Raw genomic sequence first — 23,242 nt, 5'->3', positions numbered from 1 at the left:
TTGAGAGATACACCTAGTAGTTTTGATCTAAATGGTCAAGAAAACTATAGTGCCACTGAGATGGCACTGGGAATGCATTTCTTTTAAATTCTCTTTTTCCATTGCTAAGTATTGGTCTTTGGACTTCCCTCTAAGTTAGGTAACCTAAAGGGAATCCAGAGATTAGAAGACTCCCAAAACAGTCTTTTCAAAGTCTTCCTCAAAACCCAAACATATCAACTTATCACTTACAGACAAGTGAAATTCTTAAAAGGCAGGTAAATATTAGGCTTAGCAGTTTGAATATGATGAACACATATTACACAATATTATGCAAAACCATCACTGGTAACAATATGTGACGATTCCCCAAAATGAATATAATTATGTTATATTGTAAACATATACTAAGAAAGGAAAAAAGGAAGGGAGGGAGGGAGAAAATCAATGGAGTGGCGAGCAGCAGAAACCAAAGAACTGTAGAGCCAAAAGGAAACAAAATTAGCACATCCAACTCCATGTGTTACCATAGACCTAGATAGCCACAAGCCAAGAGTATATGGTCATTTATTATGCAATCCATGTTTCCTAACCCTCCCTCCTTCACAATAAGCACCATGCTGTCCTTGCTGAGGATAAAAAGTCAGCCCTGCCTTGCTTCTCTGAGCATCATTGTATTTCATCATTAGGTTGCACTGAAGACTGACAGCCCACGAGAACAACCACCGAAAAAGCCATAGTTTCTGAGATCAACAGATAACAAGCAAAAGGACACATTTTACTTGCAGAAATATTCATGACCACTACTCAAAGAGAAGTGTAAACCTTTATGCTTATCTTTGAATTCCTTACCTTCTATATTAACTTCATAGTTTCAGTTCTAGTTGGTGGTTCTTACATATCTTCTGTTCAGAAGCCCTGTTGATAAAATAGAAGCACATATAGAGAAGTGATTTTAAACCCCTTTCCATGCAGAAAGCTTTGTTTAAATAAAATATTAAGCAATTCAAGGTCAAGAGCTGAGGATGGAAATAATAGCTTTATCTAAACACTGCCTTTCCCCAGCCCTTGGCATGCTCTAAATACTAATTTACAGACTTAGACTTTCAAATGGCACAGACCTCGTTTGCTTTCCAGAAACTCCCCACTTTGTGAGCCATTAATGCCTTAGAATTTGAGAGCCAAATATAATCATCTGGCATTGTCTTAACTATTTTGCTACTTGCTTATTACTGTCTTTCTAATTGGTTTATTGAATCAATGCGAACTAGCAATGGATGGACTTTTTTACCAAAGAAAAAAATACTACTTTGTGGTATAATAAAAGCTGATGATTATTTGTTTTTTCTGTGCAGTCTGTAATTTGATTGCTCACAGTAATGAAAGAATGCTTAAGAAATTGATTATTAAAAAAGCCATAGATGATTACAAAATGTGGAAATGGACATCAACTTGCTCATAACATATATATCAATATATCCTTCTAAACAACCAAACAATTTGAATACAAGTGTCGTGGAATACAAATATGTTTAATAAACACAGAAAATGCTTTCTCTCAAACTATAAAACTGGCTTAAACATCACAATTACATAAAACAAGGAGACATAAGCATAACACAACCAAAATGGCCTCATGATTTACTTTTCGATCTCTTGTATTTATGACAGAACTATTAAATTTCAACCGTGTTCTTTTATCCTCCTTTGGAGTTTTGAAGGGGACATGGGCCATCCTTTTCTCTTCCCCTTCCTGTACATACACAAGTCCCTATATACACTATAGGGTTAGGGAGATAGCAAAAAAGAGTTTTTTCAAATACGGAAAAGCCATCTTTCAACAGATGTTTACTTAGTAAAATATCATTAGCTAGAAATTAACTGAAGTTTTTTAAAAAAGAAATAATACATGAATCTTTGTTATTGCAAAGCTCTATTCAAATATGTGTTTGAAGAGAATGAGTTATGAAGGTACTCAGCATCAGCTTCGAGTATAGAATAGCATAGACTCAACTGCATGCCATGATGAATAATTTCAAAAGATCCTACCTATTTCCACAAATGATAAGCACTATACCTGACTTTCTAATTAGATTTACTTCCTTGGAGACTTACATTTCATCCACTAAGTTTTTTTATAGTATTAATCATTTTTATTCCTCTATGGCCAACTTTATGAATTTTTGTTCCATGAATTCTTATAAATAGTATGTGAGGTAAGCCTATATTTGAAATTTAAAAAGGCAGAGAACAAAATCAATACATGACCTAATATCTGACTCATAGGAAGCATCTCCAGGGCTCTAAGCAAAAGTTATGAACCCCATGACACTCATGGAAGCATCTTACAGGCACACGTGGGGAACATGGCCCTCGGTGCCATCATCCAGAAAAACAGTGGAAGCTGACCAGGAAGCCTTAATTAAAAATAGCTGATATTTACATTCAGTTTTATACTTCATAGTATTTCCTGTTTCTTCTGTCTTTAAGTTGTTCACAGGCACATTCTTTTCAATGGTCTATTTTAGAGGCATTTAAGATACATTAATTCTGATATTTTCAAGACAAGTATATATTATACTTACGTATGCTCTTTACAGAAAAGGGGTTTGGGTTTAGGTTTTAAAGAAAGCAGCTTGCTTTAATGGAAACTGCATGGGAGCAGAAGCCTTTCTTTATCATGTGCTTCTGTTATTTTCACCACCTAGAACATTGGAGCTCATTGAATGAGTGAATAACATTCCAAAGAATAATTAAAAAGTGAAGAAAATAAGTACAAAAATAATTACAGAAAATAATTGCACAAAGATGGGAAAGCAGTAGATAAGTATAAACTACTATATGTTTAGTCAGGCAGTCATTTAGCAATCTAGAAATTTCGTGTAAGGATAAATTAACAATTTCCTCATTATAGAAAATAAAATGATGGAGTCCAAAATAAGAGAACATTCACCAAAATACATGTCAGCCTAGAACTAGCTCAAAATAAAAAGTTTTTTTAATTGTGTCACAGACCTAATTTAGATAAGATAGTGAGGGAAGGGGAGGCCTCTACCAGAAAATGGTACCAAAACAGAGACACAAAACATGAGATAGTACTGCTACCTTGCCCAACCATAATATAATAATGTGAAATGTTTTATAATTCAAATGATTTATAAAACATTTTATATTAAATGTCATTTTAAATTTCAGAGAATCATTCTAATAATTGTATTAAGACCTATAGCAATAGTTTACCAGATTAGGAATAGTACAGCTAATACAAATGGCCCATAAGCACATGAGAAGGTAGGCAATACCACCAATCATGATTTTAACACAATAAAAAAGTAGTATATCTAGGAGCTTGTGGGCTTGGTATAAATATGTGATAAGATGATAAATGCTCAAGAAATGTGAAACCTTACAGAAATAACTATTTGTTTCATTAAGTCTATATTCAATAAGCCTATGTTAGTTTCTCTTAAACTCTAATTAGTAACAAGTAGCAGGCTCACCACAGGGATTTTTAAAGGCTTGAAATGTAATAAAGGAGATGTTAAACTCACTTCTAGTGCCCTCTACCCACACCCTTTTCCAGGTCAATTGCTCTACATTTTTTTTGTCTTTTCCATGAAGTTATCTCTTCTCATTGGAATAGAACCAGTCAATTTAGATCCCTCTTGATTTGAGAGTAGTAGAGTCAAATTATTTAGGGACATAGACTGATGACAATAGAAGCAGTTTTGAAAATCATCTAACCCAATGGTTCCCAAACCTATCAGACCTAATGCTTATTTTTATGATAAATATTTAGTAATCCCCCCTTACTATCTTGCAATTGAAATTCAAAGCTAGTATAATAACTGGCATACAATTTCAACTATGCATGTATAATTATATGCCATAATGAAGAGGAGAATGGCTAATAAATTAATTTCAAATAAAATAACATGCATTCTAAAGTGGAAAATGATTGAATACAACTATATTAAGAAACAAAACAGGCTGAGCATGATGATACACAGATGTAATTCCAACACTCAGAGGCTGAGGCAGGAAGATAACTAACTTAAGCCCAGTCTAGGCAATTTAGCAATTTAGCAAGAATTTGTCTTAAAATAAAAAATAAATAGTATAGTTTCAAATTGGGAATTGTTGTATCTGAAGATCAGTGGAACAGATTGGAAGACACAAAAACAAATCCAGATGTACTCAACTACTTCATCTTTGACAAAGGAGCTGACCATCCCCACGAGAGGAAAGATAGCCTCTTAAATAAATGGTGTTGGAAAAAAATGGATCTCAACCTGCCAAAGATTAAAACTAGACCCTTATCTCTCACCATGCACTAAATTAAAATCCAAGTGGATTAAAGATCTAAATATTAAAACAGAAACACTAAACTTGCTGGAAGGTAAGTTAGGCAGAATTCTGGAAGACATTGGCATAGGAAAAGACTTTATGAACAAATCCTCAGTAGCACAGGAACTAGCAGAAAGAATCAACAACTGGGATCTCATCTTATTAAAAAGCTTCGGTACTGCAAAAGAAACAATCAACAGAAATAAGAGACAACCTACAATGTTGGAAAAACTTTACCAGCTGCTCCTCAGACAAAGGACTATTATCTAGAATATATAAAGAACTCAAAGCAATCAGCTCCCCCAAATATAAAGACCCAATTCAAAAATGGGCATCTGAAATGAACAGACATTTCTCAGTCAAAGAAGTAAAAGCAGCAAGTAAATATATGATAAAATGTTCCACATCACTGGTCATTCCAGAGATGGAGATGAAAACAACACTGAGTTTCCACCTCACCCCACAAAGAATGGCTGCTATCAAGAAATCACACAATAACAAATGTTGCCGGGGTTGTGGGGAGAAAGGAACCCTTCTCCATTGTTGGTGGGAGTGCAGACTGGTGCAACCACTATGGAAATCAATATGGAGATACCTCAAAGAGCTGGGACTAGAGGTGCCATTTGAACCAGCCATCTCTCTGCTGGGTATCTTAACAAAAGAATTAAAAGACACATACCACAGTGATATATGCACACCCATGCTTATAGCGGCACAGATTGCAACAGCTAAAACTCAGGAACAGCCCATTTTCCCATCTGTTGGAAACTGGATAAAGAAGATGTGTTTTTTCTATAAAATGGAATACCACCCAGCCATAAAGAATGAGAAATTAGAGTCATTCATAGGAAAATGGATACATATTGAGGATATACTCTTAAGTGAAATAAATAAGTCACACGTGTAAATACTGAATAGTTTCTCTGGTGTGAAAAAAACTGTGATAATACATAAGGTCCTAATGAGATGACTGGCATTGTGAAACGGGAAGCAAGGGGCTAAAGGTGTAGGGAAGGTGGGATGGGTAGGGGAAAGGTAATAAGGAAAAAGAAGAAATGTGAGAAAATGAAAAGATGGAAATAAAGTGTTTGTAAATGGGGAGGGCAGAAGGGGGTGAAGGGAGGGCAGGGACAAGGGGAAAAAATGAGAACGAAGACCTGTCATGTAGCAGTACAAGATCCCAACAATGAATGTAACTGTACTGTATCCCTAAAATGTACCAATAAATTCAATTATTTAATAAAAAATAAATAAAATTAAAGAAATACAAAATAAAAAAATAAATTAAAGGCCTAAGGATGTAGCTTCAATCACAGTACCATATACACGCACACACACACACAACAAAGTAGTCAGACCCTTAAACTCTGCATAAATTACCCAAACTGCCACTGCTACAAATGCAGTTACATAAGACTATCAGTGACAGAAATTCCATAAGGAGAATACTATTGAAACATCATTTCCTGGATGGTGAACAACTCTTTCGAAGTCCCAAAGAAAACAAATTAAAATTTTCTCCCAAGGTACACATACAGATTCCTCCAAATTATAACATCTGTTAACTTTCTTCCTTGTATTTCATAAATGATACAGAAAACACACCACTCTGTATGTAAAAAGAGTTAGGTATGAGGCTTAGGAAATTATAAACAGGTTTTGTCTGCTTCGATGAATATTCAGTGGGACATTCAAAAGACGTAGGTGGAGGATGATTTTTTTGTGATGTAAACCTCTACCCATTTCAAGACATTAGGCACTTCTGATTTTCACCTTACAAATATAATGAGCTTCTCCAGTCATTTCTACAATTAAAAACATCTCCATAGATTTCCAAAATGCCCACAGGACATTCAAACCACTGATATAGACCAGCCTTCATTTAACAGAAAAGGAAGTTGGAGCTGGTACTCTTTCATGGTTATAAAGTTAGTTAAAAGATCAAACCAAGAACCACATAAATTTCTTCCTGCTGTGCTGGGTAGCATCTCTTCCCTCCTTCAGTTTTTGGTATTCAATATGTAAATTAGAACTTTCCCATGCTCCATCAACACTAAATAACAAAAACTGCTGCCTCTCCTAAAAAACGTTGTTTATCTTCTCTCTTGAGATCCATTAGCTGTAAGAGCCAAAGGCGTTAGTTCTAGAGTTCACTGCGAATCAGCTTTTGGGAACAACTCTTCTACCCCTTCCCTCCTATATATTAGCCCTAAGCCAAAGCTGCTAAAATACTCAGGGATTTCTACCCAACTCCAAGAGAAAGTTAGGATTATTTCAAATATCTTTAAGCATTATATATAGACTTTTCTCTACCAGAGGAAAACAGGTCAAAAGAGCTCATGGTTTCTGGTTTCTCTGAGCCAAATGGTTATATATTCTTTCATCTAACATAATGCAGAATTAGTTCTAATTTCTGGTAGAAAATTGAAGAGAGGAAAGCATAAGAGAAGAGGTAAGAATTGCTTCTCAGCTGATAATGACACAAATCAAATGCCACTTCAGCCAAAGACATGATGTAATTTTAGTATACAGCCAACTGAGCCACTGTCCTGATTTAAATATTAAGTGTGCCCAAAGACTCGTGTATTGAACCCTTGATCCCCAAGGCAGCAATATCTGGAGATCAGGCCTAAAGAGGTAATTGGATCATGAGTGTGTTGACCTCATCAATGGGTTAATCCACTGAATAGTTAATACTTGAACAGGCTTATTAGGAGGTGGGGCCCAGTTGGAGGAAGTAGACCACTGAGGTGCTTCTTTGAAGGATATATCTATCCCAGACCCTCCTCTCTCTTTGGCTCTTGTTCTCTCTGCTTCTAGGATGCCATGAAGTGAGCAACTTTTCTCTGTCCTGGCCTTCCACCATGCTGTTTCTGCCTTGGACCCAGAAGACCATGGAATGAAATGTGTGAAAGCATGAGCCAAAATAACTTTAAATTATGTATGCTAGATATTTTGGTCACAGCAATAAAAGCTTACTGATACAGTCATTTTGGAGCACATTGCTTCTCTGACAGCTAATAAGATCATAATGTTTCTTATTATATTAGATAATGTATTCTCCAACTAGTCTCTTATTTTTGGAAATGTTTACTAAAGAACATGCCTTTCTTATACCAAATACTTTTTATGTAAGTTCCACTATTGAACTAGATAAAGTTATTGTACATTTCAGTTTCTTTTTATGACTTTTTGGAACTAAGTCAGTCTTTTGTACATGAAAGATATCCAGGGAATTTTTCTTAATATTACCATTCTTTGCATTGACAGAATTCATAAACAACCTGTCAACATCAGAAAAGCTTTTATCTCCAATGATTCTGTAGACCACTCTCTGAAATATTAGACACAATTCCTGTCCCACCTGGAGGATAATTAAAAATATCTAACTTAAGGTTCATGAATTTATTTCTGAAATAATATCTCATCATGTGAAATGTAATATGCTTCCTGGAAAAATATTTTTGTTATATTTAAAGACCATCAAAATTATGACTGGCTAGGGATTCCAACTAGATGACTCTTAACAAAAAGTCAATTGTAAATTTAAGAAGGATTAATATTCAGTAAAAAAAAAAATCAAAAGGCATTTTGTTCATCAAAGATTAAGTGCTTCACAGGTATTAGAGAATGAAAAAATGGAAGATTAATTCTCTTTAAAATGCAGGCTTTTGAACTAAACAATGAACAAAACACAGGATTCCAGCTTCTGAACTAGAGTACATTTATGAATCTCCAAATGAAGAGCAAATGTTTTTGTAAAGCACAAAAATGCTTTCCTTTTTCCTTCCTTTTTTATTATATTTCATGTGCTTTTTCTACAACTATAACAATGACCCCACACAGACACACACATAGCAAAAAGCACTGTACTAGCCAAACCTAACTCTATCATTGAAATAGTCATCAAAATATTTTCCTACCAATAGAAAGAATCAACGTATGAATGCAAGAGACACTTGGCTATATTCAGTTCTACTCACAACACATGTGCAAGGCATTAAATAACAAATATATAATACAAAATTACTCCCCCAATAAAATTTAATGATAACTAAAGTGATGATGGATGAACTTAGGGCCTTAACTTTCATTTTCACTGGATGATTTCATCTAAGCCACGGCCATCTCTATTTAGGCCACTTTCAGGCACACATAAATCTGACCTCTACTTTGATCAGAATTTGGGCTTTCCTCCTAAATCCCGCCTAGCTTTACCATAGCAGTCTTCCTCCCGTCACTCTCCTGTCCTTTCCTTCTGCCTCCTTCTCTTTCCTCTTTCTCTTTCTCCCCAGGAACTGAAAAGATACAAGACATAACTATGTCCACATGAGTTCCGAAGGCCATGGAAGAGACCTCCACCTGCTCTGGGGAATTTATAATTTATTTTCTGTGGGGCTTATGGGAAAAGTAATTAAAGCTGGCACCGAAAACAACTCTGATGTAGAAGTTTGTATCATATCACCACTTATGACCACATATTATTCTTTAATATATTTTTAAACTGACAGTATAAATCTAACCATATTTTCATCCTGATCAGTCGACATTAATACTTCTTTTGTGTATGGTTTATCATGAACACACACTCTCACTGCTGCTACTCTTTAACCAAATGTATAAGTCCAAGAACAGCTTACAAACCACGTTCAGGCCTATCCCCACTGCACAGGGTGAGTGTCCACCTTGCCCTGCCGACAGTCAATCCCACGATCCCAATTTGCATTCCCAGTGAGTCTGTCCACCTTTGGTCAGCATGATGCTCAGGTCCAAAGGTTGATCTCTTGTCTGTTACTGGACTCTAATGCATCATTTGGCAGGATTCTTCAGGCACCACGCTTGAAGATATTCTGCTAACAAAATGCACCCTCCTGTACAGTATCAGAATTACGAAGTCCAACTACTAATGTTATTAATTAGCCATGCCCACCAAATTGTGCTGAGGTACATGTGAACTATGAAATTCCAAACTCAGCTAATTGCGAAGAAATTATCCTAGAAAAAAAAAGAAAAAGGAGGAAAAAATACACACAAAACAGCATTTAGAACAGAAAGCACAATTTGCTTAACTACAAAATAAATGTCACTGGTAATCACAAAAATATATTATTGCTATTGATTTTCCAAAATTAATAAAGTTCAACAAGTATCTTGGAAAGCAATTTTAAGAGCATATTGCTAAATTGTGTTGTGCTGCTAAAAAAAAAAAAAAAAGAAAGCATCTGTATACTAACTCTGTGTGAAGTGACTAACAGTGTAAAATTGGTTAATGAAGCTTTAAAAAAAATTGACCCAAAAGTATAGAAAAGCAAAGAAAACAAACTATTTCACATCTACTCAATTCAGTCACTGAATCTTGATGGTTATCACAGCATCTCCCTAGAATCTGATTAGCCTGGAGCTCATTTAGTAAAAAGATAAAATTTATTTTCATTGTTGCTATAAAAATTTTATGGTTCATCTGATAATAGAAACTTCACTCTGATTTTAATAAAAAGGGAGATATTTATTTAACAAAATAAAATAAAAATTAGAAGAGAAGGCACAAATCTATAGTGAGAAACCTGTTTATTTTTATTCTAACATTTGTTTATTCACTTGGTTGTTTTGGGGCTATCCACCTCATTGCTTTAAAGTGAGAAATCATCTACTCATAGCCATTTTGGATTCTAAGGATTGTTTATTTGCTTATTTTTAATCTTCCTATATCATACCCTAACTCTTAACCTCTTTTGTTTTCTAAACAAAAGTGTTCTACCTTTCAATATTAGGTGTTAAGAGATTAAATTACTTGGCATATATGTTTCATAGATTCATAAACTTTCAGAGACAGAAAGAACTTTAAAGAACTTTTTAAATCCAACCACTTTACCCAAATATCCAACCTTAAAATACCTCTAATGACATTAGTTCACTTTCTTTCAACTTTAGGATGTGCCTGACTACTGAGACAAAATGGAATTCTTGACTCTTCAGCTCAACAATCCTCATACATCTTGGAACCTACCCCAGTTCCCAAGAACAATGAGTGATTTATTCTTTTTCATCAGGCCTTCAAATATTTGAAGACAGCAATTTTATTTATATTTAGTCTTTTTTCCATTATGTAAAACATATCCAATTTTTTCCAAGATTTTATAGGCTATGATTTTAATTATCTATATTTAAACACCCACCTCTTTAGGAACTAAGTGGGACTCTAGATGGAACCAAGGAGTAGTCACCTCCCTGAGGTAGCTGTGTGCAAGCTAAATCCTTGAAGGAGAACTAAGTCCATGACAACTCATACCAATAACAACTCTAGGATGACAAGAGCAGGATTAAGAATCAGAGTCTAGATCCACAGCCAGGCAGACACAGATGCAGACTGATGACACTTGAGAGGGTATCCTAAAGTGCATGAGCATATTGGTGGTTTGCCTTTATCAACTGGTTGTTGTGCAGGCATGTGAGGGCTAATTCAAAAGCTCCTCATAGAGAGAGGTACACAGCCTGGAGCCTCCTAGAAAATCCTAAAGATCCCCTTCACTATGAATAGTCCAATATCCCAAAGGCAACAAATATATAATTATATAGCCTCCAAGGGACTTTGAAACATGATAGGAGAAGAGTAAATAAAACAAGTTAATTAAATGATAAATCTTAAATATAGTTTTTCTTTGGCAATATAAAAAGTACACAAGTTTAAGCAAAAATAAAACCTTAAAGCAAAGATAAGTATGAAGTTTACAATAGCAATAACCATTTCTGTACCATCAGACTACGCCACAGCAACTGAATTTGTAATGGCTTAAAACTAGAAACAGCCCACATAACCAAAACAATATATGATTAAACAAATTCACTTTATTGTATAATCATACAACAAAATACTCCTCAGTCAAAAAAAGAGCAAGGAGCTATTGAAACGCAAAGAATATGATTAAATATCAAAAATGTCATTATCAGCAAAAGATGTCAGATGTATAAGGTTGTATAATGTCTGACTACAGATAGGTGAAATTCCAGAAAAGTCTAATTTATATTGGGAGAAATAGGAAGTTGTTTAGCACCAGGATGCAGAGGTGAATTAACTACCCAGGGGTACAAAGAACTTCTTTGGAGGTGATGAAAGTGTTCCAGTGATTACGACAGGGTTACATGAGTGTACCCATTTTTCATCATTCATTGAACTGTGCTTTTAAAATGATATATTTTATCACTTTTTTTAAAGGTATTAGGAAACCTCAATGAAGTCAGTTAAAAAGAGAGCGAGAGGTCAGAAAACCACATAGTGTCTTACAGTACATTCAGGATAAAAGTTCAAGAGATGATTTTTTTATTAACTTTTTTTTATAGAGCTTTTGGGATGCTGTGGACCCCAAGTTTCCCAAAAAGTGCTTTCATTGCCTCAGTGAAAAAGCCTCAACAGGACTGCTATTTCAGAGTGGGAGAGACCGTGAACTGCCTAATTCATTCTTAGGACACCCAAGGTCACAAACCAGTCAGCACTGGGGCCGAGCAAAGTTGAGGTGGCAATTGGGTGTTTATCCTGTCCTCCTAGATGCCTCAGAAGAAAGGATCCTAGAGGGTTTTCTGCAAACACTAGAGTGAAGTCATTTCAGGTCTAGTCCAAGAGAGTAGGCTGGAAATATGAAGAGTCCTCAGCAGAATGTTACTAGAAATGAATGGTGCAATTCTCAGGGGGATGAAGCACCAGCTATATAAGACAAGGTGCAAGAGAGGAGCAACTTCCCTTGTCAAGCAAGCTCGAAACAAGAGCTCTCCAGAGGCTAAATGATCTCTAAAATCCCCACAAATAAATCCCACTGTAGAGATAATCACATTTAAACATTAACAAAACTCAGGGAAAATGAGGGAAGTTTTTGCAGCACTAGCGAAGAAAAGTCTACCCCGCCCTCCCTTAGATCTTTACCCCACCCTCCACCAAGTCCTAATCCTCAGGAACTCAGAAAACACAGAGGGCATGGAGAGGAAACACACAACTATGGAAAGGGAGAGGCAGCTGTCAATACACAGCTTTCTAACTGCACATAACCAGCTCACAGACAGCTTGAGCTCAGGGAAAAAAGCCTTCACTTAAAATCAAGAATTCAGCATCTCTCACACTTCCTGGGAGGTGCAGGTAATTATTCTCACTGAACAAATTTGAAAGGAGTAAATAAGACTAAAATAAGATTGCCTTCTAGTTCTATTCCCAGCAAAATAATAGTTTTACCACTAATTAGGAGACAGCATGGATGAAAAGTAGCTGAGCCAGGCAGAGCACCACACAACTAAGAACACTAAAGCCAGGAGCTTCACACAAAAGACCTCCATGGGAACTGATCTTTGTAGGTCAACCTCATGGGCCATGGAGTGCCCGGACTCAACAGTATTTCTGCCTATGTCTGTGAACTCAGTAGTAGACTGCCCTCCCCAGTATGAGTGGCCATCGCCCAATCCTTTAAGAGCTTAAAGAGAACCAAAGTTTGAGTAAGGAAGAAGTCACTGTTCTTTTTCCTGTCTCTCATATTGAGCCAGGACACCTCATTTCATCTTCTCCTGTTCTCTGAAGAGGACTCACTCATGAGTCTCAGACCTTAGAACTCAGAATGACTTAGTCCGCCTGTTCTTCCTGGTTTTCAGCTTGAAGACAGAGACTTCTCAGGCTCTTCAGCCACCATATTTTAATTCCCTTTTGGTTCTGCTTCTCTAGAGAACTGTAATAATCTCTCCTCAACCTGTCAAGGGTTAAACAAGAGCCTACAGCTATGTCTGTATTAAACCTCTCACAAAGTCTCAACTAAGTCCAAGAGGTTCAAATGGAGCTTTAAAACTTAGAAAAAAAATTAAAGTTGGGCTGGGGATTTAGCTCAGCGATTCGGTGGCCTGCCTCGCAAGCACAAGGACCCAAGTTCAATGCCCGGTACCAAAAAGAAAAAGAAAAAAAAAATTAAAGTTAAGCTATTTTTCCAGCTTCCTCATCCTTTGAGGGCACACTGCCACCTCCAGCCTGGGCACAAAGGAAGCTTAAACAGAACCAGACTTTCTGCATTTCCTAGGTCTTCTGGTGGGCCAAGGCCTGCTGAAATCAGCACATGCATATTATCTGGCTTTTGTTCTACCCTCCCCCTTATAAACTGGAGTATTTTGCTACTGTGCACTGAGGAAGAAGCAAAGATCATAGAGAGGATCCCTTTCAATTTGGCCAAATTATGAATAAACTGATTTTTTTTCCATTTTTATGAGCTTTTCTCAGGCTCTTAATGTTGTGCAGATAAACAAATCCAGTCAGGGCCAGGATTCAAACCCTTGGATCCCCACTCCAGCCCCCTTAAACTGGGTCTAATGCTTCTTAATGCTTCTTAGATGAGTGACCTGTTGCATAAATTCAACCTGATCATTTTAATTCTCTGAAAGCCAACGATACTGCTTCACAATATTGCTTAGAATAAAAATGACCTCAGATTACTAAATTGCACATGGCCTTGGAAGAGCTATGAACTCAAACTAACTAAATACCTAGTAAGGCTACCATGCTTTGGGCTTCCCGGACTACAGTTGCTCTTCTGATATTTTTTGCCAAAACCTTTGAAAATAGTCCTCTGGATTTAAAAAAAAAAAAAGATTGGGGTTATTATAGGGTATGATCTCCTTGTCTGTACAATGTAGATCTTGTTTGCTATTATATATTTTTTGCTTTTTAATTGACATACAATAACTGTACATGTAGTATTTATAGGGTACATTGTATTAATGAGCTACCTGTGTATAATGTGTAATGATCAAAATACTTAGCATTTATATCTCCTTACTTCCATGTTTTGAGTCTTCAATCTTCTCTCTTCTAGTGCTCATAAAATGCACAATGGTTGTTATAATCTCTAGTCACCTTACTGTGCTATGAAACATTACAATTTATTCCCCTAATTGCATTTTGGTACTTGTTATCCAGCTTCCTTCCAGTCCCCTCTGCTCACAGTCCCTCATAACCCCAATTCTATGCTCTTCTTCTTTGAGATTGTTTTAGCTTTCATATAAATGATGTTTTTACATTGTTTTCTTTGTGCCTCAGTTCTATTGCTATTCTCTTGCTGTTAGGACTCTCATAGAAAAAGAATGTCTAATGTCACTCTAGTAACAAGTATTTTCTCTCCTATAGCCTTCCAAGTATACTACTATCAAGAGTGACATAGGAAACGTAGTATAAATATCAGCTTGAACTGTTCAGGCCATGGTAGGGGTTGCAGTGCCCCTCTTTCGCCACTAATTATAACAGAAGAGATGACTGATTGGAATGACTTTAGGTTACATGTTGCAGCCCTGGAACAGGTAAATGTTCAGCAGCTTCACTAAAACTACAGGGATTAAAAGTAGAGTAGGTGTGGTTCCCCTGAAGCCCAAATGTTTCCTTAGCAATTGATTCCTTTCCACATACTATATCAAAGCAAGGAAGGCTCAAATTCTTGCCTCAAACACCTCACAAAGAATTACATACTGATGATTAATGAGTGCGTGTATAAATTATCAACATTTCATTTATTAAAATTTCAAATACAAAAATCTACAATAAGCCATTTGTGGTAAAATGGTAACCTCCAATTAAACTTTGTCTATCTTATTAGAGTTCTCATTAAAGGATTCAGCAATTACCAAAATCCTCTGTTGTCATTGTTAAAATTGTGATTACTTTCCCTCCGTCAAATTGGTTAAAGTAAAAAAATATCGAAATTAATTTCCACCCAAGAAGCAGCTGATGACAGACTCTAAATGCGGAATATTCCAGTTTGAAGTCTATTACCTCTATGTAGCTGTTGATTTTGTTCAAAATTACGTTAAATTTCTATTTATAATTTTCCTATAAAGAATAAAGATGTTACATACCTCACTATGTTATTTTGAGAAGTAAATGAGTAAAACATGTATGTAAAACACAATGATGCCTGGCACAAAATAAGCAGCAAGTATTATCTAATATCATCAGTTTCATCACAGGAATGTTAAAGTTGGATGTATACAATCTGCATTTCAACCTAAATTGTTTTTGCCTACTTGTAAGCACTCTCAATGTGATGAAATGTTGTGACTGAGGAAAGCAGGCATCAAGTAAGAGAGAAAGCTTTATTTAATCAACTTTGAAAATGTGATTAACATAACCCGATATTTACAGAAATGTGATTACTTGTACTGCTATTCCTGCTCTCTGAAATGTGGGGGCTTAGAGGGTCTCAAGGGTATACTCCTGGTAAATACCAAAGATCTGGCAAAACTGCTTGCGCACATGATGAACCTGTGTTACACTGGTGGTAGTTCCATATCGTTTCAGAAAATGACACTGCAGTGTCATTAGGCAGTGTCCTTAAAGGGTTTGCAGCCCAATGGATGAGAAAGGGCCGTAAATAAATAAATGTGAGGCAATGTGCTAAGTGCTATGTGAGAGCTGGCCCTGAGTGCTCTCTGAAGCCCTGCAGAGGAGAGGGCTAACACCTGGGGCGCCTTTCAGTCCGATTATGTTCACTCCACCGCACTTCAGTAGTGCCTCTGGGCCTACCTGTGGGAACACGTAATGGTAAAATGCCACCCTTTCCCTCTCCTCAGGCAGGCTCATGTGAGCGGTAGTGAGTTAATGTACATTAAATCATCGAGGGTTTTTTTTAAATAAATTACTGTTTTAAAAAATCCCAGTGACTGTCACTGAGATAATCGCTGCATCCCATAATATGCTTTTATCTTTATCAAAAGAAAGTGTTTGAGGATAAATATGGCATTTCCATTACTTCAAAAGCGTAAAGGAAGTGAATACCATCCAAATGCACAACAGCACATAAAATGAGAAGTACACTCTCTTCTGATAAGAGATGAGAACAAGAGAGATCGAGGTGTTCTTTTTTCCTAATGCCAGTCTTGAGATACACACACACACACACACACACACACACACACACAGAACTGCTTTCAAAGAATTCTGTAAGGCATTCCTATTTTTAAAAGGGAAAAATCAGTTAATAGGGATAGTAATATAAAAGAATTTTAAAAGTGGAAGTGAATTTAAAGATTATCTAATCTACTCTCTTTATTTCAAGAAGCTTAAGGAGATTAACCAGCTCATCTAAAGTAACGGAGGAGGCAAGAATAGCAATCCAGTCTAAAATTCACCCTGCCAGGGGTGGGGCAGCTCCATTATTCTAAGGTCTAAGGTAATATTAGTAGTGTTGCGTTTCCTACGGTCCAGATTCATGGCAAGTTAGGTAGGATTATCTGAGACTACGATCTACCATTTTTCATATTGCTTTTATAGAAAAAAATCATTTTTAAATTTTAAAAAAAGTTATTAGCACAAACACCAGCTTTCGGTTTTATTCTTGTGTGTTAATGATACAGATTTTCTTGTCTTCATTCTGACTGGTGACTTCCTCTCCTATCTTCACCTTCATGTGGAAGAGTCTCTATTACCTTGGATTTTTTTTCTTTCAATTATTACCCTGAATGCAAATATTGGAGGCTTAATAGTGTCAGCACAAATTCGATTTTGAACAAAAACTGTCCAGAGGGAGAAAACATCAAACATACATTTACATTGTTCAAATTCAGGTCTTCTTCCTGAAACTCGGTATTCTCTATTATTCTTCTACCAACTGACATCAGATTTTACTCTTTTTGTTTCCTCTTTAAAACAAAAGTGCTTAAATTTTTTAAGTATATAATGGTTTACCCCACTAAAAGTGCTGTGGGGTTAACAGTTGCGGGGGCACAGCTTGAAATGCATCACAAACTAAAACCATCAACAGAGTATTCATTGTCATATTTGTTTCACCCACCTTAATGGCAAAGGCTTTCGACACTAGGTAAAGCATGTAGCTGCCTGCAGGAAAATAACTAAATGAAAAAAACAGGAAAATTTAAAGTCATCTTGTAAAGCTACTTCTGTGAACTTGGACTGAAATTCAGTAAAAAATATGTAATATGGATCTATCAAATATGTTACATTTTAATCTGCCTTCAAGAAAAGATTAATTGTTTTCATTTTGGTAAATTTAAAATACTTGAGCTCTATTTTCCCAGTGTATGTGAGACAGAAATGTGCCTCTTATATTTATTACTAGCATTATAATACACATTTTATTGTGACCATTATCTGAGGCCAATTCAAGTTTTCATTGCTATGGTGCTTACCACCCTATCACCCCAAACTGTTTTACAAGAAAGAAGCATGAACTAGGGAGACAGACTGAAGCTGCTAAATTTGAAAATCATTGTTTTTAATGCTTTCATCAATAAGGTCATTCAATCTTCGCGGAGTTTGTAAGTCCAGCATCAAGAAAAGAGAAAGTGAGCAGCAGATAGTTGGAGCACTTTGAAGAATCAAGCAAGGGTATCCTAAGAAATGGGACAAAACCACTGAAGACACAGAGAGAATAGTTGCAGTTTAACCTGATAAGCGAAAGGCATGAAGGAAAGGTAGATCACAAAAAATAAGGGGTTCAGACTTTATGGGAGGGAAGCCTAATACAATTTCAGAAAATGTTTAGGCTCAGAGAAAGGGAGGGGGGAGGAGGGAGGAGGAGGGAAGAGGTGGAGATGTGGGGGGGACATCTGAGACAGTCTGACATTTCATACTTTTAAGATCTTACAGAAAGAGCAATTCCAGATGAGGGTAAGATCAAGTGCAGAGCCCCAAGAAGGAAGAGGTGAAGCCAAATGGAGCTGAAGTTCTTGCTATGAAAGGTCATGGAACCATAACAACTTATGCTTACGTGACTTCTGTTGGAAACAATTTCTGGGTGACTCACATTCTTGTATATGTTGTGAGCTGTGTGCCAACCCCTCTTTATTCTGTGCTATGTTTTTGAGGGTGTTTATATCATAAACAGCCTTTAAAGACATACATAGTGTCTCCCTCTGGAGCACAGGGCATGCATGTTAACTTCCCATTATAAAAGATGCAGGAACTTAGCCTTAGGGTTTCCCTTCTAATATCCAACCTACTTCATTTTCAGGTATCATCTGGCCTTCTCATTATGAAAACTGGGAAAATGGTAATGCTTTGGTTAGTGCTATTACTGTAAGTAATAAAAAGTCTTTTATTCCAAGACGCAGGAGTTTCGAATCTTCTATCAACAGTCATGAAACTGTACCAAGTTAACTCATTAACTTGCAAATAGCCCCAGAATCTTCATGTTCTCGACAGTTTGGGCAATGAGAATGGAGTGCTGAAAACATAGGTTTCTGAAAGAAGAACAGAGCAAATATTTAGCAAAATATGAGGCAAGACTACGCAAATTTGTAGTAAACATCTAGTGATTTAATGTTATAGTCTGTGGATATCAAACAGCTTTCAATGCATTGTTTTGTAAAGGGAGAGCAATTGGGCAGATAGATGGTTAAAGTGTAACTATCAAGAAGAGGTTCAAACTGCCTGACTAGTGGCCTGGTTGTTCCCAACTCTCCTTAGGGTAAAATGACTCCTGACAACCAGCCCTACTTCTGCCCCATTGCAACAATTAGTATCAAGATTCATCCTGGTTCCTTTTGAAACCTGAATCTTTTATAAGAAGCAATAAAAAATGCTCATTTACATTCCTAAAAAAAAACCTGGAACAAAGGAACTTACTGTGTCACTCTTAAGACATGCAGAAAAGCAAGACACATGGAAAACTGTCATACAACAATCTTAACTCCTCATTTCTATACCATCTTGGCTTCTGATGAATTATCCTATGAGTATACCACTAATTCATGCCTAGGACTAAATTCAGTCAGATTGTTGGAGATAGCATTTACCTAACACTCCTATCAACAGAATTTTAAGAAGTATTAAACTCAACCATGCCTCAGTAAGGGTCCCAGACCTAGTCAACTAAACAAATCTAATAAACTACCATGGTCACCTTAGAATCCAAGTAGATTTCTTTTTAACTCTTTATATTGACCCTTCTGTTTGTCCAAAACATTAATCCATGTATAGGAGAATATATTAGTGATTGAACAGACTCTGCATTGGCCAGTAAGAAAGAAATCAAAGGCTAATTCTATCATTCAAAACAACAGAGAGCTGGATGTAGTAACACACACTTATAATTATAGCACTCTGGGAGGCTGAGGCAGGAGGATTGTAAGTTTGAGGCCAGTATGGGCAACTTAGTGAGATATTCTCTCAAAATAAATTTTTTTTAAAAGATGGGAACATACTTCAGTACAAAAGCCCCAGGTTCAATCTTCAGTACTTCAAGAAATAAATAAATAGCCAAGCTAGTAAATTCAAACTGGTCTAGATGCCTTCAGAGCCAAAGTGATGTCACTGGTCATTTTAGCAAATATCAGAGACAAATTTCTTGTCTATGTAATTAGTTAACTCAAGTTACAAAGAAAACTGCCCACAGTGTGGACATAAATAATGCTGCTATTCCTCCAAGTGTCCTGGAGTAACCAAAGGTAGTTTCATTTAAGAAGCTGCCATGGGTGTCTGAGTGTTAAATGAGCTACAGAGATTTCCTTAAACACTTGCAGTACTCCTGTAATAATCAGATTACTGTTTTGGGGGAGGGAAGCAGTATCATAGATGAATTTTGCCTGTTCTAGAAAATATTGCAATCAAACATAGGCACTCTTCTGTGTAAGGTCTCTTTCGGCCACTTTTTAACTCATTTAGTCACATATGACAGTAGATTATTTCATTTTATTGTTCAGTACTATTCTGCCATGTGCCTATACCTCATTTTATCTTCTATTGAACATTTTTTATATTTTTTCTACCTTTTGGCACTAGAATGGAGTATTTGGGAACATTTTATAATGTCTTTTTGTGAAGAGAAGTTTTCATTTCTCTTGGGTAAATACCTACAAGTTCGATTACCAGGTCATCGGGTAGAAATACATTTAAAAGAAATGGTCAGTTCTGTTTCCAAAAAGGTTATACCATTTCTACTTCAAACAACAAAGTCTGAAAGTTCTGGCTACTCATTTCCTTGCCGGCATTTCATGCTCTCTGTCTTATTCCTGCCCGTTCTGGGAATATGGTAACATTTCATTACTATTTTTGGCTGTGTATTTGAAAGTTTGCTTTTCAACCATCACTGGAAGATTTACTGGATACAGATTCGTAATAAGAAAGGAACAGAAAAACCAATGAAAAAGTATTGCTTACACACATAAGCCCTTTCTCAAATAGCATAATCCCGTGTGGTACTCAGAGTGGCAGAGTGATGAGCACAGAACATCTTCAGTCTGGGGAGAGAAACATTCAAATCCCAGCTTTGCAACTTAATAACTCTGATCTTGCACTTAGTGTATACACCCTATGATTCTCAGCTTCCTGATAAAGTTATGGGGGGGCATTTAAGATTGTGTAAAACTTAAATATAGAATTACAGTTAAAATATTTTACTTTGATATGAGGTAGGCTGAGAGCATTTTCTATGACTTTATAAATTTTTACTTGACTGTTCAAAGTATCTGGGTTTTTCACTTATACAATGGAAAAATAAGCTTATATAGTTTCTTACCATGGTGTCAGGCACTTAAAATAGTAACCAACATGTCTTTAAAAACTTACTGCATACCACATTTAGTAATTTGCATTTCATTTATACTTCTCCACAAGGTCATGAAGTAGGTATGTTTTTATTTTCATTTCTCAAGAACTTTAAGAGATCTTCTATCTGGCCTCAGCTTTAAAAGCAAGTACCCAGACTCTGAAGCCTGTGAATACACTTGCTCCACAAAAAGTAAAACAACTAACTTTGCTCACTGTTTATTATACTGTTGGTCTGTCTGCCTTTACTACCCTTTTTTTCTTAATATATTTTAAAAAGCTAAAATAGAACTGAATTCAAAGATTGCCTGACTTTTTGGGGGGAGGGGAGAGATGAAATATGTATCTTTTCCTTGTGACTAAAAATCTTTTCTTTCCTGCAACATGATAAAAGTTCAAACCCCCTGCAATCAATCACATGTAGTTTTGAGATAACTAACTCAGATTATGATCAATTCTTCCGCTACACAAACTTCTAACAGTACCTTTGCACCAATAAATCAACCAGACAACGTAAAGCAAAAATTACTGTCAACAGGACACGTCAGTGAAACAAATGTTCTTGTTGCTGAGGCTTGCCGTAGCTTATGCACACAACATCAGGCTGGAGTCCCCAAGTAATCGCAGGATCTGTTGAAGGCTGACAGGACTTAAAGCTACATCTTCCTTACCTGAGCTCTTCATCTGACCTACGACCATACCCCATCCCCATTGCTACTGGACAAGAATACCATTTACTCCAGAAGGTACCATCTGCCTTATGCTCATCTAAGAGATTTCATATTGGATCCCATGAAACTAATCACCAAACAGCACCTAAGCAAGGATGAAATGAGGGACAAAATGCACAGTTCACCACAATGCAAAGTCATCTAATCCCTTAAGAAACAATTGCCAGTTCAGTACTTGCTCTGTAATCTATCAAAAGGACTACATACCATTTAAGCTCAGTCATGCACTAGTGATTACAGAAAGGCTCATACACAAAATAGGCTTTCATATTAAAGGGCTATGAGAAGTTATGTCCCAACTATCGTCATCCTTTCCAAAGAGGAAAATGCCCACATGAAGCATCAATCAACAGCTTCATCCAGATGAAAGAGACTGAAGCAACCATTTATAAATAAATGAATTCAATTGGCTGATGATGAAGAAGTAACTTATCGTTCCAAGGTCTTTACATATGAGAGCCTGATCAGGCCTTGGCCAATGATATGAAATAATTCACAGACTGTTACATGAAAATGGAGATGTCACTCCAAGGTTAACCTCATTTGAATTTATTGATGGTAGTATTTAATGGGCAAGGCTAAGTGTTTGAATGCTTTGAGTTAAGACTTTAAGAGTAAAAAACATATAAAACACTGAATATATAGAGGGAAACTGCAATAAAATAGGGAAAGAATTGTAGCTACTAAGAATTGTGGTTGTTGCCTTGTCTTTTAAGAAAAAAAAATCCTACTATTTGAAGAACATTAGAAATGTCTTTCACTAAGCTGAACGAATACTTCAGAAAACTCATCAAAAAATGGAATAGAATCATACTCTGAAGTTAGCACGTGAATTCTTCTAGCAGGAGAGAGTACATGTTTCATTCAGAAATGATTCTTCGGTTACCCACTGAGATCTTAGTGCACTTGGCTCAGAGCATCAGGACAGTGCTGTCCCTCTTCAGAAGACCCAAATCATACAAAAGAAATAAAATGCATATACCAGTGCTTAAAATATTGTCTTAATGTCTAATGTTAAGTATAAAATTCTACCTTTTTTCCTAAAGCATATTCTATAATGCAAAGATATGCATCTCTGTAAGCAAATAGGCCAGGTATACACCAATAAGATATTTTATGAAGAGTTTGTTTGTAAACAGTCTTACAGTGCTCAAAGCTTTGGAGCACTCTAAGTGCTGCCCCCACTTTATTAGGGAGAAGTATCCATATAGGATTTCTACACCGTTTCCCTTTTAGAATCAGAAAACAAATTAAGCTCCTGCAGGAAAAGTAGAGCAGATCTATTCATGAAAGTCAGTTTGAGCTACAAAGGACACTACCTTAGCCAAGATTCATATTTGGGTTTAGATTCTTCTGGATTTGTGGCCTTTTTCAAGTTACTTAACTTTTATGCCTCTGTTTCTCCATGTATGAAATGCAGTAGGTAAAAATATCAAATTCACTCTAAAGATTAAAACATAACCATAAAACAGAACAGTGGGTAGCACACAGTGTACACTCAGTAAATCTTAGCTATTATTAGTGTCATCACAATTAGTATCATTATTATCATTTAGGGAACCAAAAGCAGAGAATTTTGAGTTCAAATGAAGTCAACCAGAGAGAAAATTCTTCAAGACATGTGAGATGTATGCTAAAATGTTCTTAAGGTCATCTTTTGTCTTCCAAGAGA

General features: G+C 36.2%; 1 long non-coding RNA gene across 1 annotated transcript in view; it reads right to left on the bottom strand.

The window, feature by feature from the left end:
- Nucleotides 1-864: 864 nt before the first annotated feature.
- LOC104868032 overlaps nucleotides 865-23,242 on the bottom strand; it is a 119,450-nt gene continuing 97,072 nt past the window's right edge. Inside the window, exon 3 of the long non-coding RNA XR_781946.1 lies at nucleotides 865-897. This is a non-coding gene — a long non-coding RNA (uncharacterized LOC104868032). The remainder of the gene's footprint in view (nucleotides 898-23,242) is intronic.

The sequence above is a fragment of the Fukomys damarensis genome, unplaced genomic scaffold (assembly GCF_012274545.1).
Source record: "Fukomys damarensis isolate Sample0158 unplaced genomic scaffold, DMR_v1.0_HiC HiC_scaffold_17, whole genome shotgun sequence".
NCBI classification, from domain to species: Eukaryota; Metazoa; Chordata; class Mammalia; order Rodentia; family Bathyergidae; genus Fukomys; species Fukomys damarensis.
The sequence above is the reverse complement of the archived record's forward strand: the minus strand, read 5'-3'. Positions and strand labels throughout refer to the sequence as shown.